A 6744-nucleotide genomic window follows, 5' to 3' on the forward strand; every position below is an offset into this window, starting at 1 on the left:
GAGACCTAGTCAAGAAAAAGCCAAACCAGATCAGGATTTGGACATCGTGCTAGGGATTTTGAACTTTTTTCTATAAAAAAAATTTGAGAAAATTTGAAGATCTTCTACCCATGTTTACATGTTCAGAAGATACTTCTATGGGTGTATAAAGGCTGGATTGGCATGAGAAGCCACTTAGGACGGTGAGACAGGGAGGGTACACGAACCTTGGCTCTAACTGCAAGAGCAGAAATATCAAACTGTGGGCTGGCCTGCAAAGACAGCTCCAAAGCAGATACATCCCATGCCTCTTTTCACATATTTTTGAATCTGGAATCTTTGTTAACATCCTGAAAAGAAACACATGTCTGGCATTATTCGTGATTACCTTAAGTGGCGAGGTAATTCAAAAGCAATTGCCTGGCTCCGTTAACCGGAATTATGCCAAGGTCATAGCTATTTTTTTTTTATTTTTTTTGACTTTTATTTATTTTTAAGAGACAGAGAGAGACAGAGCATGAGCAGAGGAGGGGCAGAGAGAGAGGGAGACACAGAATCTCAAGCAGGCTCCAGGCTCCATGCTGTCAGCACAGAGCCCCATGCAGGGCTTAAACTCACAGACCTCAAGATCATGACCTGAGCCGAAGTCAGACGCTTAACCGACGGAGCCACCCAGGCACCCCAGTCATAGCTATTTGAGTCAATTAAAAAATAACCAGTTGAGATGCTGCCCTTTTAAGAGTTCAGGCTAGACCATTTTCACTATCCACACTAAGATTTTTTTTTTTTCAACTATGGATGCATTTGCTTTGAAACTGGGTTTTTGTATAACAAAGCGTTATGCAGTAAGCTTCCAGGGATAGTTTCCTAAGATAAGGTTTCATTTAAAGCTTTTGATTCTTCGTATAAATAAGAGATATTTTTCAAACCCAAGAAGCTAAGGGTTACTTCTGAAATTCTTTGGAAAAGTTACACCGGCTAGATAGCTGGCTCACAGTGGAAGAAATGCCTTTGTAGTTTAAGGAAGCTTAAACAGAAGCCTTCATTGCTGATTTGCCGACTGTGTCAAACATCAGAGGAATTTTCCAATGGGCCTTTATGAGTTTAGCATTTGCTTTAATTAGGAAGATACCTGGATGTTTAATGGGAACTTTTCAAGCTATTGGAGCAGAACTAGAGTAAATGACCACATTTATTTGAAGACATAAAGTTAACAGTGTCACAGGTGCTTCATAAAGCAACACATAATTGCAAATGGGAGGTGAGGAAAGTAACAGAAATTTACATCAAAGAAAATTATATCCATATATGTAGCTTAGTTTTTCTTACCACTAACGTTCAAAACAATACATGCTTACCAGGAAAGACAAAAGAAAACCTATTTTCATAACAGATATCTGTAAGAATATTCATTTTATTTTGCTTGAATGAGTTCCATTATCAGTAGAACTTAAACAGTTGGCAGCAATATGGTTTTTCTGGTTATCAAGAAAATCTTGATATTTGAGTTTTTGTTTAGACAACGGGCTCTTTAGTTAAGAGAGGGAACTTCTATGAACTATTCAAAACTTGAGTATGCTGTTCATTTTTTAAAATAAAAGCTATGATAAAAATCTAAGTTCTCTTTAAGAAGTAAGTTGGTGCTAGGAGCTTCTAGGAAGAAATACTTATAAAAAGAAAAGGCTTGAATAGCTTATAAAGAAATTTTAGTGTACATTAGCTTTTTATGCCAGTTGGTCATTTTAACGGACAGAATCTCTTAGAAAAGTAGAGAAATTAGAAGAAACAGGAAATAAACACTTTACCAGGAAGAAAGTCTCTGAGAGGTTTGGGTAAATCTGGGCACTGATGCCTCCTGAAAATATTTATATACTGAGGTGGATATTTCTTTTCTACCTCGGGCCACATGGAGCAAAAAGCTGTAAAAATCTGGAAATCCCAGCCAGGTGAGCTAATAGCTAATCAGAAGTCTTAAGGAGGCAACTTAATGTCTTGTCTCTGATCAGCTGTGAGCAGTGCTTAAAAACCTCCCAAGTTCAGAGTCAACTTTCTGTGAGGGCTATTTTTATCAAGGTTGTTCCAAAACACCAAAGTACTGGGAGTCCATAGTGTGTCTTCCAATGACTTTGCATTTAGGAAAATGCCTTGAATGAGTTAGAATAAGATTTGAATTTGCAATGGCTAGTAAGAATTCAAGTGTATTAAAATTTCTGACTTCTTCAACATTTGTTCTCAGTATTGTCATTTTATGATATATAAGTAATACGAGGAAATGTTTAAATGTTAACATCTGTGTTTTGTTATTTAAAAAAAAAGGTACTGGGTAGGTAGGAAAGAAATAGAAGTGATGAAAAATTTAAGGCTGTGGCCAGTGGTGCATGAAAACATATTCAGCACCCCTTTTATCTGGTGGCAGCCACCGTGTTATGCCTGTAGAACTTAGACAGAAAGTTGCTTAGCCTAATAAGCTCCAGTTTATGGAGAGAGGGCAGAATAATATGACATTATTCTGGACAAGTGTAAGAAATGGTAGTAGTTCCGTATCTCTGAAGTACAACAATGTCTGAATTCCAACTTTGGTCATTTCAAGTATTTCATCAAGCTGTAACTTAACCTCAGGGGTTTATCTCTTTGCTTTTAAAGGATTATTCATGAAACCAAGGGACTGCAGCCATTCTGGAATAATCCCATTTGCTCAGCACACATCATGTATAATACCACCTCACTCATAAGGGCCATTTTTCTTCCAGGACCTTTTATTGGTATTATATTACCAACCCTCTGAGTTTCCCTGTGAGGCATGTATCAATGGTACCACATTATTTCTGAAATTAAACCACAGAGAATTTGGAAGTCTGTCCTAAGTTAAAATACACACTATATAATTATTGTGTACTATTTGTGATATCTGTCTCTTTTTTTCTCACTTAGCAAAATGTACAACCAAAGTGACCAGAGGAAAGGGAAAGTGGGCAATCTAATTCATAGTGTCACTTAATAGATGGCAAAGCTGAGTCCTTGCAAATTTCTAAACCACTTTCTTTGATTTAATTTGTCAGGCCACGGAGCAATGTAACAGAATTGCCATATGAAGAAAAACTATCTAAATATGTCCTTCACCTTGGTAGAATCTAGTGAAAATAAAGAGGGAGAAATTTAAACAAATCTTTATTTTTTTAAAAAAATAACTGTATTTAACTTGAAATAAACATTTAATCTTCTTATAAAAATAAGGTGAATTATTTTGGTTTCCTGGCCTACAGGGTTGAATCCAGGTTTTGTCAGTTTAGAAGTTTATATAATTGGGGACCCCTTAAAAATTCATAACAAATATATATATAAAACAAGAAAAGAATTGCAATAAATTCCAAATTTTTCTGAGGTTATAAATATAGTAAGCATCAAAATATCAGAAAAAGCATAATAGTTTTATTAATTTATTGTCTTCCTAATTTTTTTGTGTACGCTTTTATATTATAATAATTTTGTACTATTTTCTGTTGGGAGAATAATAGGAAGAGAATTTAGTCTTTGTTTTAGTATTGGTGAACACAACTTTTTCCCCCAATAGTTTAGAAAGTCTCCCTTACCTCTACCCATCATCATCAATAATGTTATACAGGACCATTAACATTATACAGCTGTCAAACACATTAGTCTCTCCTTTATCTGTGGTTTTCTTTCTGTGACTTCAGTTACCCATGGACAACTGTGGCCTGGAAGCAGATGATCCTCCTTGTACATGTCATCAGAAGGTCAACAGTAGCCTAACGCTACATCATAATGCCTATACCATTCACCTCACTTCATCTCATCACGTGGGCATTTTATCATCTCATACCATTCATTCTAAGAAGAAGAAGGGTGAATATAATACATTAAGTATTCTGAGAGAGAGAAAGAGAGAGAGACCACGTTCACATAACTTGCATTAAAGTATATTGCTTTGTGCCCTATTTTATTATTACTTATTATCGTCAATCTCTTACTATGCCTAAGTTATAAACTAAACTTTAGGATAGGTAGGTATGTACAGGAAAAAAAAAAAGTAGTACAGTTGGTCCTTGAATAATGCAGGGATTAGGGGTGCCAAACCCCCACTGAGTTTAACTTTTGACTCCCCAAAAGCTTAACTACTAATAGCCTACTGTTGAACAGAAACCTTACGGATAACACAAATAGTCGATAACACATATTCTGCATATGTGTTATATACGATCATCTTATAATGAAGTGAGCTAGAGAAAAAAAAATGTGAAGAAAATTATAAGGAAGAGAAAATACACTTTCATGAATTTTTTTTATAGTATAGTACTGTATAAGTGGGCCTGTGCAGTGTAAACTCTTGTTAAGAGCCAACTGTATATGTGGAGTCCACTACTATCCACAGTTTCAGGCATCCACCAGAGCTTGGAACATATCCCCTGCAAATAAGGGGGACTACTGAATAGGAGAACATCTTTATCAAATGCCTTTCACAGAGAACCTTATGATTTTAGGGTATTTTAAGTTTTGTTATGCAATGTAATCACATGGTCTTTGAATTGATGACAAAGGACCTCTACTCTGTCTTTTGAGTCAGGATTAAGATTCCTGGAATAGCCATCTCTGCATTCAGAGAGTGGGCAATTACTCTACGTGTATAGGAAAGTTATTGTGAGCTACATAAATGTATCCCACTAAACCCAAACTCAAAGTATCCTCAGGATAAGTAACTACCTTTATCCAGATTCCCACACATGTTTGTGGCCACTCCAATATGGCTTGACATTGGGGGAAGTGGGGATGGAAAGATAGCAGAATTTTTAAAAAATATTCACTTATTTATTTTGAGAGAGAGAGTGCATCTGCATGCACACGAGCAGGGGAGAGGCAGAGAGAGAGGGAGAGAGAATCCCAACTGATTCAGCGCAGAGCCTGACTCAGGTTCCATCTCACAAAAAACCATGAGATCATGACCTGCACTGAAGTCAAGAGTAGGATGTTCAACCAACTGAGCCACTATGGCACTCGGAAAGACAGTGGTCTTAATCAACTTCAGTGAAAGTGTCTTATAATGATAAATTTCACAAAAATTATTGTGACCCTGTAAACATTGCTAGGGTCCTTCTGTCAAGGAGCCTGTATAAGGGGCTAAATCATAGTAAATTTGTCTCTGCTAAATTTAACAAATTAAAGAAACTAAAGATTTATATAAAATTTAGAGTACTACAATTTATGTAAAATTTAGAAATTAAGGTATCTCTTGATAGGCATCCTTTTTCCATGTCATAAATAATTAACAATTAATGAGTTTGTTTTAGTAACATATGTACCACAACAATATGAAGGATGAATGGCAATCTTAACACTGAGAAAACACTTTTATGATGTTCAGTAGATTCTAATGTAAGACTAGGTCTGCCAAATCAAATTTTCAATAATGCAAAAGATTTAAAAGGCATTACCTACAGTTGAGGTTGTGGAACAAATGGCTGATTAACTAATACAATGCTTAAGTGTTTGACTAGTATAATGAGAAATCTGAGCGCTTTTCGGAATATGATGGTATTCCCGTGATGGTAAAAAAAAAAAAAGTACAAATAGTTATCAAAAGTCTGAATATCTAAGGGAATATTGTCTGGGGACTTCTGTCAATGGGATGACCTATCCTAAGATGAAATTGATATGTAGGTGAAATCTTTTTGGCTACCATTTATTAAGAAATACTTCCATGAGGTGAAAAATGCAGTTTATAATGATACAGTTGCCTGAAAATCACTACTCCAAAATAAGATTTTGCTCCTTGTTTTGTGTGACATGAATATAAACATAAAAATGGATCGGATAATTATTTTTACTAAATATTCTTTCCATTTTTCATTAATCTATGTGCTAGATTCTGAAAGATAATTTTTAGTCATCAGTCTCTAAGTTTTCTTCCTTCCACCCTTCTTTTCTTTCTTTCTTTCTTTCTTTCTTTCTTTCTTTCTTTCTTTCTTTCTTTCTTTCTTTCTTTCTCTCTCTCTCTCTCTCTCTCTCTCTCTCTCTCTCTCTCTCCCTCCCTCCCTCCCTCCCTCCCTCCCTTCCTTCCTTCCTTCCTTCCTTCCTTCCTTCCTTTCTTCCTTCCTTCCTTCCCCCATTGCTCATTAAAAGAACAGTGAACAAGATAGTTAAGTACTTAATTGCTCAGTTTTCTTACTGACAATTTCCTTATTTTGGCTTGTTCCCCTCAAATTCTCTATCTTATCTCTGCACTACCTAACACACCAAGCATCACAGTATGGAGAGAATGCATAGTGCGGGGACCATGCCAACTTTGAATCAAATAGAACAGGCCCTGAATCCACCATAATGTGACCAAAGGCAAGTTATCTCACCTTTTCAGTGTTCCATTTTCTGGTGGGTTCAACTCTACTTACAAGAGGATAAAGGAAGAATGGACACGTCCCACATAGTGCTTTCTATGCAGCAAGCACCAACTAAATGAATGAATGGATTTATGTGACTTGGTTTTGCCTGTCTATATGATAGAAAAAGTCACCCAAGATACATTGATCTCCCCAGCTGTGTCACTGTTTATGATATGACAACAAAGTTTATTCATTGCAACTCTGCAGATATTGTATGAACTTTATTGGACGTTTCTCAGGGCGCCTGGATGGTTCACTCGGTTAAGTGTCCAACTTTTGATTTCAGCTCAGGTTATGATCTCATGGTTTTGTGAGTTCGAGCTCCACATCAGCCTCTGCACTGACAGCATGGAGCCTGTCTGAGATTCTTCCT

The sequence above is a fragment of the Neofelis nebulosa genome, chromosome 3 (assembly GCF_028018385.1).
Source record: "Neofelis nebulosa isolate mNeoNeb1 chromosome 3, mNeoNeb1.pri, whole genome shotgun sequence".
NCBI classification, from domain to species: domain Eukaryota; kingdom Metazoa; phylum Chordata; class Mammalia; order Carnivora; family Felidae; genus Neofelis; species Neofelis nebulosa.